Source organism: Hypanus sabinus, unplaced genomic scaffold, assembly GCF_030144855.1.
Source record: "Hypanus sabinus isolate sHypSab1 unplaced genomic scaffold, sHypSab1.hap1 scaffold_323, whole genome shotgun sequence".
In the NCBI taxonomy this organism is placed as follows: domain Eukaryota; kingdom Metazoa; phylum Chordata; class Chondrichthyes; order Myliobatiformes; family Dasyatidae; genus Hypanus; species Hypanus sabinus.
The window spans coordinates 403,987-415,928 of NW_026781231.1; the positions used below are offsets into that span (position 1 = coordinate 403,987).

General features: G+C 44.3%; 1 pseudogene; it reads left to right on the top strand.

Annotated features, from left to right (window-relative positions):
• LOC132388427 (gastrula zinc finger protein XlCGF26.1-like) lies at nt 1-11,937 on the top strand (annotated as a pseudogene).
• The last annotated feature ends 5 nt before the right edge of the window (nt 11,938-11,942 follow it).

The following is an 11,942-nucleotide window of genomic DNA, read 5'->3' on the forward strand; positions in this document are numbered from 1 at the left end:
TGAGGCCGTCCCTGAGTTTCACGCATGCGCGCAGTGCACAGAAGGATTTGAAAATGTCGGTTGCAGGTAAGAGCGATTAACCGCGTTTTTATCTTAAATACCGATTTCGGGATAATTCCTCTGAATTTCGGACACCGTGGGCAGCAATCCCGAGACAGTCCTGCCCTCTTCCCTCTCTCTCAGCCCCACGACCCGTACACGGGCCCCGGGGAGCTTCCGGCTGATGAGGGAATGGGAACCGATGGATCTCACAGACAGCTGAGCTCCAGCTATCTAAATGCAAGGATTAGGAACTAGGAGAAAGGGAACAAAATCTTTTACATCACAAGTTGAGAAAATCGCCTTTGTTCTACCTCCAATTACTAACAAGAGAAAATCTGCAGATGCTGGAAATCCAAACAATACACACAAAATGCCGGTGGAACTCACCATTCGTACTCTTTTCCATAGATGCTGCCTGGCCTGCTGAGCTCCTCCAGTATTTTGTGTGTGTTGCTTCCTTTACCTCCTCTTGCTCTGGACTTTTCTACCGGTGAGAACATGTTTTGTCCCATTCTCTCTGGGTTTGCAATGATATCAAGCACCTTTGCCCTGGGCAACAAGTAGCTTTCACATCAGAAATGTGCCAGACTCCAGGGAGACAGACTACTGCCCTTCCCTTCATATTCATTGGCATTGCCATCACTGAGTTCACCACCGTCAGTCATTGGGGGAGGGTTCAGGGGGAATATATATGTAGAACACAGAAACTAGTGATGCCTGTTTGCATTTTGGTGATGCAAAAGTTGCTGGAGAATTTGCAAGTGGGAGGAAGTGGAGTGATATTTGGAAATCTGACTTCTTAAAGCGTAATTTAGCAAGCAAACCACATATGGACAATGTGCAAAAGCTTTGGTGAGAAACTCTTGCATTTCCTGTTACAGGCCTGCTACATAGGTTGTGTGAGAGTGCAAATGAACTCGATCAAACCCAGAGGAGATCAAAGTTCCTATTGACAGTGATTTGCTAGCTGTCACTGGGTAAAAAATACACAGTCCCAAGATTTATCTGCACACTGGTTATTACAAATTAGAGGGGTATTCGAGGGAAGGAGGGGAGACCTGTAGTGTCCCTGATGCCCTCACCTACAAGATGTGCATCCAGCTGCAACTTGTAACCCTGCACTTCAATGAGCTGCTTGAAATGGGTGAATTCCATATCATCCAGCAGTTGGAGGGGGTGATAGATATGACATGAAGAGAGGTGAGTTACTCCCAAGGTGCAGGACACAGGAAACTGGGTGAGAGTCAGGAAGGGGAATGAGGTTAAATAGGCCTCGCAGAGTACTCTTGTGGCCATTTCACACAACAACAGGTGGACCACTTCAGAAGCTGTGGGGGTAATTACCTGGCAGAGGAAAGTCAAAAGACTGACAGGGGATTCGTTAGTTAGAGGAACAGAACAAGAGGGGACAAATATCCTAGTGGTAAGACTTGCTAGTGATAGTGAGCAGGGGAGGGGGTGATGTGGTTAAAATAAGTTGAAGAATGACAGAACAGATAGTGGAGAGGGTGAATTGAATTGACTTTATTAAATACATACTTCATAAACATGAGGAATAGTAATATTTACCTTACATCATCTAAATGGGCAATGTTTAATTTATAGTAATTTATAATAGATAGTTTGTACATAGGACAGTCAATATAACATCGAAATGCAATTGTATCAGCATGAATTAATCAGTCTGATGGCCTGGTGGAAGATGATGTCCCGGAGCCTGTTGGTCCTTTTGCTGTGGTACCGTTTCCTGGATGGTAGCAGCAGGAACAGTTTGTGGTTGTGGTGAATTGGGCCTTTTTGTCGCTGATATTCGTTGGGACCTTTTTACACACCTGTCTGTGTAAATGTACTGAATCGTGGAAAGTAGATTGTGCAATGTATAATTTCCTTGTTTATATTTAGAGACATTTTTTGGTGTATAAAATGATGAGGGGTATTGAGCGTGTGACTGGCCAGAGAAGTATTTTTTCCCCCAGGGTTGAAATGGATAATGCCGCTTCTCCACACTCCCATAGACCCTTTGTCCATCTCCTGAGTAAATAGAGTTTGAAAAATATTTAAGGTCTTCCCCCATCTGCTTTGGTTCCACATGTGGATTGCCATTCCGGTCTTCCAGAGGACCAACTTTGTGTCTTGAAATCCTTTTACTCTTAATCTATCTCTAGAATCCCTGAGGATTATCCTTCACCTTTTCTGTGACAGCAACCTCATGCCATCTTTTAGCCATCCTGATTGATTTCTTATGTGTTCTCTTGCATTTCTTATACTCCATAAGAAACTGACTGCCTATCCCTGTTATGCAATTCCATTTTGTGCTTTACCAGGGTCTCAATATCTCTTGCAATCCATGTTTCCCTACAGTTTCTATCTTTACCTTTTATTCTGACATACCCGCTTACTACTTTCAAAATTTTGCTTTGAAGGACTCCCATTTACCAAGCACATCTTTGCCATAAAGCAGCCTGTCCCAATCCACAGTTGCCAGATCCTAGTGTTGATTCCAGGTGTTGATCCATGCCCTGAACTCATCCACCTTTCCTACGCTGCTCCTTGTATTGAAATATACAGGGCTCAGCATATTCACTGCACCATGCTCAACTTTTTCATTCCTGACTTTGTCTGAGGCCTGAACAACATCTGTCTCCACAACCTCTCCAATACCCGTTCTGTTATTCAGGCTCCCATTCCCCCTGCAACTTTAGTTTAACCCTCCTTACCCCCACCTCCAACCATGCAGATCTATCACCCCTTTGGCTTTCCTCTCCCAGATCAATAAAAAGGAGGTGCGTACCAGGTACAGGCAGTTAGGAACAAACGGGGTACTTATGAAATACAGGAAATTCAAGTGAACACTTATGAAAGAAATAAAAGAAGGCATGAGGTTGCCCCAGCAGACAAGGTGAAGGAGAATCCTCAGGGATTCTGCAGATATGTTAAGAGCAAAAATATTGCAAGGGAAAAAATTAATTCTCTGGAAGATCAGAATGGTAATCCATATGAAGGGATAACATAGACTTGGGGAGATTTTTTTTCCGTATTTCCGTATTTACTCAAGAGATGAACACAGAGTCTATAGAAGTGAGGCAAAGCCGCATCAACTTCATGGACCCTGTACAGATTACAGAGGTGGAGGGGTTTGAGGCAATTTAGTGTGGATCAATCCCCAGGGCCTGACAAGTTGTTCACTAGGACCCTGCGGAAGACAAGTGCAGAAATTATCAGGGCCTTAGCACAGATATTTAAATCATCCTTAGTGACAGGTGAGGTACTGGAGGATTGGAGGACAGACAATGTTGTTCTGATGTTCAAGAAAGGCTGTAAAAATAAACTAGGAAATAATACGTTGGTGAGCTTGACATCAGAACTGGGAAAGTTATTGGAATGTGTGTGCAGGAACCAAGTATATACTGTAAGTATCTGGATAGGTGTGGACTGATTAAGGAGAGACAGCATGGCTTTGTGCATGGTAGGTCATATCTAACCAGTCTTATAGAGTCTCTCGAGGAAGTTATCAGGGAAGTGGATGAAGGCAAGGCAGTGGATGTTGTCTGCATGGACGTTAGCAAGGCACTTGACAAAGTCTCATATGGGAGGTTGGTCAAGAAGGTTCAGTCACTCAGCATTCAAGATTACACAGTAAATTGGATGAGACACTGTCTTTGGGAGAAGCCAGAGAGTGGTAGCAGATGGTTGCCTTTCTGACTGGAGGCCTGTGACTAGTGGTTGCCACAGGGATCAGTGCTGGATCTGTTGTTGTTTGTCATCTATATCAGTAATCTGGATGATAGTGTGGTTAACTGGATCAGCAAATTTGTGGATGACAACAAGACTGGGGGTTTAGCGGACTGCGAGAAGACTATCATGGATTGCAGTGTCATCTGGACCAGGTGGGAAAATGGTTTGAGAAAAGGAAAATGGAATTTAATGCAGACCAGTGTGAGTTGTTACACTTTGGTCTGACCTACCAAGGGAGGTCTTTCACAGTGACTGGTCGGGCACGGAAGAGTATTGTAGAAGAAAGGGACCTGGGAATACAAGTCCTTAATTCACTGAAAGTGGTATCACAGGTAGATAGGGATGGAAAGAATGATTTCAGCCCATTGCCCTTCATGAACCGAAGTACTGATAACAATAGATGGATGTTATGTTGACTTCTAGAAGACATTGGTGAGGCCTAATTTGAAGTATTGTGTGCAGTTTTGGTCACCTACCTACAGGAAAGATGTAAAAGAAGTTCAGAGATTTCAGAGAAATTTCACAAGGATGTTGCCATGTCTGGAGGACTTGGGTTATAAGGAAAGATTGAACAAATCAGTACTTCATTCTTTGGAATGCAGAAGATTGAGGGGAGAATTGATTGTGATAGAGGGGCACAGATAGTGATAATGCAAGCTGGCTTTTTCCACGAAGATTGGGTGGGACAACAACCAGAGGCAATGGGTTAAGGGTGAAAGGTGAAATGTTAAGGGGAACATGAGGGGAAACTTCTTCACACAGATGGTCATCCGGCTGTGGAATGAGCAGCCAGCACAAGTGGTGCATGCGAGCTCGATTTCAACATTTAAGAGGTTTGTGTTGGTACCTGGATGGTAGAGGTGTGGGAGTGGGCTGTTTAAATAGTTCAGCACAGACCAGATGGCCCAAAGGGCCTGTTTCTGTGTTGAAATTTTTCATGATTGTGACAAGAACTTGAAATAATACAAAAATTCACTCTAACCCCTTTTGACAGCTGTGTGAACCAACCAGTCATTTCAGCAGGAATTTTTTATATGGCGTTAAAACTTTGGCACTTTAAGTTAATAATACATAAAAGAAGATCCCAGCTGCACGTCAAGAAAAACTATTTGTGTGAGAGTGTTTCAGTTACTGTGGGGCCAGGAACCAATGCAGCTCAGTGGGAACAGGGAATAATACCAATGGAGTGAGTCAAACTGAGCCAAGGCACAGATTGGAGACGGCAGAAATGCCCCATTCTTATACAGACCGGAAGAGCATCAGGGAATTGATGGTCATTCCAGATACCAGCACTCTGCCCAGTCAGAAGATGATTTCTCTGTCCAACTTGGGTAGAACCTCACTGTAACAGTGTGATACCAGATCAAACTTTGGCAACTCAAGTAATGTCATCTGAAATGTTGTCCTACACCCATTGATGGAGTTTGTAAATCTTTTTACAGGTTAAAAATGAGAAGGAATTCGTCTCCAGTAAGCTCAAACACGGCACAACAGTTTTGTTGTCTCTGTCTAGATATTTAATAAGTGGAGCAAGGTATTCAATCGACCATCCTTCCGACTCACACTGTGGGGAGGGATTCACTTGGTCATCTGACCAACTCACAAGCCCGTCACTTTACACAGGAGAAAGGCCTTTCACCTGCACAGACAGTGGGAATGGATTCACTCGGTTATCACAATTGAAGGTACATCAGCAAGTTCACACTGGGCAAGGCCATTCACCTGTTCTGTGTGTGAGAAGGGGTTCAGTCGGTCATCCCACCTGTGGCACACTAGTCAGTTCACACTGGGCAGAGGCTGGACATCTGCTGAATTTCTGGGAAAGGATTCACTCAGTCATCTGACCCAATGGCTCACCAGCGAGTTCACACTGGGGAGAAGCCGTTCACCTGCTCAGACTGTGGGAAAGGATTTACACAGTCATCTACCCTACTGGTACACCAGCGAGTTCACACTGGGGAGAAGCCATTCACCTGCTCAGACTGTGGGAAGAGATTCACTAATTTATCCAACCTACAGAGACATCAGCAAGTTCACACTGGGGAGAGGCCGTTCACCTGCTCAGAATGTGGGAAGAGATACGCTGACTCTTCCACCCTACAGAGTCATCAGCGAGTTCACAGTGGAGAGAGGCCATTCACTTGCTCAGAATGTGGGAAGAGATTCACTAATTTATCCATCCTGCAGAGACACCAGCGAGTTCACACTGGGGAGAAGCCGTTCAACTGCTCAGAATGTGGGAAGAGATTCAATCAGTTATCCCACCTACAGAGTCATCAGCGAGTTCACAGTGGAGAGAGGCCGTTCACCTGCTCAGTCTGTGGGAAGAGATTCACTCATTTATCCAGCCTACAGAGACATCAGCAAGTTCACACTGGGGAGAGGCCGTTCACCTGCTCAGTCTGTAGGAAGAGATTCACTCATTTATCCAGCCTACAGAGACATCAGCGAGTTCACAGTGGAGAGAGGCCATTCACCTGCTCAGTCTGTGGGAAGAGATTCACTAATTTAACCAGCCTACAGAGACATCAGCGAGTTCACAGTGGAGAGAGGCCATTCACCTGCTCAGAATGTGGGAAGGGATTCACTCAGTCATCCACCCTACAGAGTCATCACCGAGTTCACACTGGGGTGAAGCCGTTCACCTGCTCAGTCTGTGGGAAGGGATTCACTCGGTCATCCCACCTACGGAGTCACCAGCGAGTTCACACTGGGGAGAAGCCTTTCACCTGCTCAGTCTGTGAGAAGGGATTCAACCAGTTAGCTAACCTGCAGAATCACCTGCGAATTCACACTGGGGAGAAGCCGTTCACCTGCTCAGTCTGTGGGAAGGGATTCACTCGGTTAGCTAACCTACAGAATCACCTGCGAGTTCACACTGGGGAGAGGCCATTCACTTGCTCAGTCTGTGGGAAGGAATTCACTCATTTATCCAACCTACAGAGACATCAGCGAGTTCACACTGGGGAGAGGCCGTTCACCTGCTCAGTCTGTGGGAAGGGATTCACTCGGTTAGCTAACCTACAGAATCACCTGCGAGTTCACACTGGGGAGAAGCCGTTCACCTGCTCAGACTGTGGGAAGGAATTCACTCATTTATCCAACCTACAGAGACATCAGCGAGTTCACACTGGGGAGAGGCCGTTCACCTGCTCAGAATGTGGGAGGAGATTCACTGACTCTTCCACCCTGCAGAGTCATCAGCGAGTTCACACTGGGGAGAAGCCATTCACCTGCTCAGAATGTGGGAAAGGTTTCACTCGGTCATCTACCCTACTGGTCCATCAGCGAGTTCACACTGGGGAGAGGCCGTTCTCCTGCTCAGTCTGTGGGAAGAGATTCACTAATTTATCCAGCCGACAGAGACATCAGCGAGTTCACACTGGGGAGAGGCCGTTCACCTGCTGAGAATGTGGGAAATGATTCACTCAGTCATTCACCCTGCAGAGACATCAGCGAGTTCACACTGGGGAGAAGCCGTTCATCTGCTCATCTGGGAAGGGATTCACTCAGTCATTCACCTTACAGAGACATCAGCGAGTTCACACCAGAGAGAGGCCGTTCACCTGCTGAGAATGTGGGAAAGGATTCACACAGTCATCCCACCTACTGGCACACCTGTCAGCTCACAATGAGGAGTGGCCATTGTTATGAATCCCTAGGTTTTGTTTGCTGTGGACTTTCATTTTAAGAGAGAGAGAGGGAGAGATTAAAAAGACAAATCAGTCTGATTTGCAGCTTGTTTACATTGTGTGCAGCTTGTTTAGTTTTAACCGAGGACACAAACACACAGAGACAGACAGAGACAAAGGAGGAAAAATGGAAGCATCGAAACCAGGGAACTAGTAGTCAAGGGTCACTGTTTGTAACTTTACTTTGCCCACAAGGGTGGACAAATTATCGATTCACCGTAGATCGAATGTGTGGTTGTCAACTCATTTGATCCATAGGAGTGGATCTGATTTGGGATATCCTGTGGAGACCACAACTCTTGCCTGGCTGTGGTGTGGTAGTTCACTTGAAGATGATACCCCTTATGACAAGTCACATCGGGTGATAATTAGTATGTGGATTTGGAAGGATGACATAAAATCTACAGAGACTGTTGGTCTAGTTTTACCACCATGAAACCTGTGGAATATGACATAATCGCCTTCTCTCAACATTTATCCTGGATTACAAATATCTCTCTCTCATCACCTATTCTGTAGTTGAACTGAACTTTCATACTTTACCACCTCAAGACTCCAAGCCTTGATCCCCCGAGCTCAATAGTTTGGGAGTTTATTTCTACAGATTTATACACATAATACTCATGAGGAAATCTGCAGATGCTGGAAATTCAAACAACACACACAAGATGCTGGTGGAACCCAGCAGGCCAGGCAGTATCTATAAGGAGAAGAAATGTTGACGTTGCAGGCTGAGACCCTTCGTCAGGACTAACTGAAAGGAAAGATACTAAGAGATTTGAAAGTAGTGGGGGGAGGGTGAAATGCAAAATGATAGGAGAAGACTGGAGGTGATGGGATGAAGCTAAGAGCTGGAAAGGTGATTGGCGAAAGTGATACAGAGCTGGAGATGGGAAAGGATCATTGGACAGGAGGCCTCAGGAGAAAGAAAGGTGCGGGGGAAGCACCAGAGAGACATGGAAAACATGCAAACAATGAAATATGTCAGTGATGGGGTAAGAAGTGGAAGAGGGGCATTAACGGAAGTTAGAGAAGTCAATGTTCATCCCATCAGGTTGGAGGCTACCCAGCCGGTATATAAGGTGTTGTTCCTCCAACCTGAGTTTGGATTAATTTTGACAGTAGAGGAGGCCATGGATAGACATATCAGAATGGGAATGGGACGTGGAATTAAAATGTGTGGCCACTGGGAGTAGTCTGTTGCCTCTGGTTCGTTTCTAAAGTGTTATGGTTTATAACAAAATGGGGCCTGCGTCTGGGATATGAACAAATTTAAGGATTGATTTAATATCGATTTCATTGGATAAATCCCTTTTGATTTATTTCTGTGTGGAAAATCAGCAGCAATGGATGTTGATAAATATCTGGAAGTGTGAACCTCTCAAGCATTAGAGGACACCAGAAGGATTGAGTTATTGAGTATTGCTAGAATGTTAATACTTGCTAAGGTGAAATTGACAATCAGGAGGGCGCAGATGCAGAGGATAATAGCTGAACATTATGTACCTGAGGGTGTGTTTAAAGTGGAGGAGTTTCCTGAAAGTAAACCTTGTGAGCTTGAGCTCCAGTACAAGTTAGAAAAATTGAAGATGGAGGCTCCGGAAAGGCAGAGGCAATTTCAGGCTGGAGAGGCAGAAAAGCAGAAAGAAGATTCTCTTACAAAGTCTAATTAAGGGAAAGGCTTAGCAAGCCTATTCTGCTTTGACAGTTGCTGAAGCAGCTTATTATTTACTTATTTATGCTGACCCAGTCATCGCCACTGGGCTATAAATGTGCAGGAGCAGTGTGTGGTTCAGTGCTTTGCTCAAGGACACACACGCTGCCTCAGCTGAGGCTCAAACTCATGACCTTCAGATCGCTAGTTCACCACCTTAACCACATGGTCACGCACCACACATTATGACCCAGTGAAACAGGCTGTGCTCAAAGCTTACGAGTTAGTCCCAGAAGCAGACAGGCAAAAGTTTAGAAATTTGAGGAAATCTGTGAACCAGACATGTGGAATTTGCTTATGAGAAATTTGTGTGCATTGACCGCTGGTGCACATCTGAACATGTAAATGATGATTTTAACAGCTTGAAAGAGTTGGTTTTAATTGAAGAATTCAGAAGGTGTGTCCCTGATGACATAAAGACGTATTTAGATGGAAATGATGCTGCCACTATGCAGGAATCTGCTGGATTAGCAAACCGGTTTGCTTTAACTCATAAAGTTATGTTTACACTGAATAAGAGTTTCCAAAAGGCACTTGTCAAGTTGTGGGTAAACCTAATGAGCTCGCCCCAGTGGCCTGTACCTGCATTCAGTGAACCCTTTTCCAAAGTTGTAGTGGATTGTGTTGGCCCATTGCCAAAGACTAAAGCTGGCCATCAGTATCTGCTAACTATTATGTGTACTGCATCCAGATTCCCAGAGGCAATGCCTCTCAGAAATATTAAAGCTAAAACTGTGGCGAAGGCTCTTACCAAGATTTTCAGTTTATTCGATTTGCCTAAAGAAATCCAGTCTGATCAAGGATGTAATTTTACATCTGGACTATTCCAGCAGGTAGTTTCTGAACTGGGAGCAAAACTAATTGCATCATCTGCGTACCATACAAGGGGCTTTAGATAGATTTCATTCTACCCTCAAAACAATGATTAAGACATATTGTGTTGAAAATGGAATAGACTGGGATGAAGGAATACTTTTGCTTTTGTCCAGATGAAGGAATACATTTGATTTTGTCCACAGAAAGAGAGTCAGTACAGGAATCACTGGGCTTTACTCCATTTGAACTTGTATTTGGTCGCAGAGTGACCTTTGACCTTGTTAAAAGGAACCGTGGATTGCTGGGATGTACATGTTAACTCGTTAGACTATGTTTTGAAGTTCAAAAATAAACTACACCAAGCCTGTAGTCTAGCGAGATGAAAAATAAAGATTTCTCAAAACAAAATGAAGTGTTGGCTTGATAACAGGGCTCGCGAAAGAAAATACCAGGTGGGAGGTAAGGTGCTTGCCTTATCTTGACGATTCCACTTCAGGTGAAATTCAATAGACCGTATGAAATAGTCTCTCAAATTAATAATGTGAATTATGTTATTAAAACACCCAACTAACACAGGTGGTACACATAAATATGATAAAGCCTCTTTTGACAAGCAGGTACCATCTGTGTGTGTCATTGTCAAAACAAATGAAACTGGCAACCCTGAGAATGAAACAATTGACTCATCTGAGACCTTTCACGAGCCAAACATGGTCCCAGTTAGGCTAATGAACTCGGTTGTTCCAGAAAACATTGATAACAAGTTGTCTCATCTGCAGCCAAAGCAACAACAACAGCTGAAGGAATTAATTCTGAAGTTTAAAGATTTATTTCCCTATGTTCCCAAGCAAACCACGGTCGCAGTACATGATGTGGATGTTGGTCAAGCCAATCTGATTAAACAACACCCACTTCGCATGAACGTAGAAAAGTGTAAATTGGCTGACCAGGGAATTGAGTATATGCTGGAGAATGGTATTATTAGGCCTTCAAAATGAGATTGGCGTCACCCTGCATTTTTGTGCCCAAACATAATGGTAGTGTTAGATTTTGCACTGATTGTAGAAAGGTAAATGCAGTAACAAAAACTGATGTCTATCCTGTCGCTAGAGTGGATGATTGCATCGATAAGGTTGGAAAAGCTAATTTCTTACAAAAATTGATCTGGTGAAAGGGTATTGGTGTGTTCCATTGACGGACAGAGGTAGAGACATTTCTGTGTTTGTGACACCATCTAGGTTGTATGAGTACAATGTTTTGCCTTTTGGAAGGAAAAATGCTCCAGGAACATCCCAGAGAATGATGGATTTTGTAATTCGAGGGTTAGAACATACAGATACCTATATTGATGACTTAGTTACAGGGAGTGGCACTTGGGAAGAGCATATCTCTGCAGTAGAAAAGCTAATTGACAGGCTTTCCTAGGACAACCTTACAGTTAACTTGGCTAAGAGTGAATTTGGCCATGCCAGTGTGACCTGTCTTGGCTATGTTGTACGTCAAAGCAAGTTGGCTCCTGTTCTGGCAAAAGTCCAGACAATTTCTCAAGTTCCTATTCTGACTGCTAAGAAGGCTCTTAGAAGGTTTCTGGGATTGGATGAATATTATCGCAAGTTCTCTAAGAACTTTGCTGCTATCGCATGTCCTCTGACCAATCTCCTGAAGAAGGGTGAAAAGTTTGTTTGGACCGAGCCTTGTCAGAAGACATTTGATTGATTGTTATCAGTATTTGAGATTAGGCCAATCAATGTAGTGCTGTCAGCAAATTTAAATAGCAGATTGGAGCTGTGGGTGGCAACACAAGTCATGGGTGCACAGAGAGTAATGGAGAGGGCCAAAGAGACAACCCTGTGGGGTATGTGTGCTGAGGGTCAGAGAGACAGAGGAGATGGAGCCCACTCTTACTACCTGCCGGTGACCTGACAGGAAGTCCAGGATCCAGC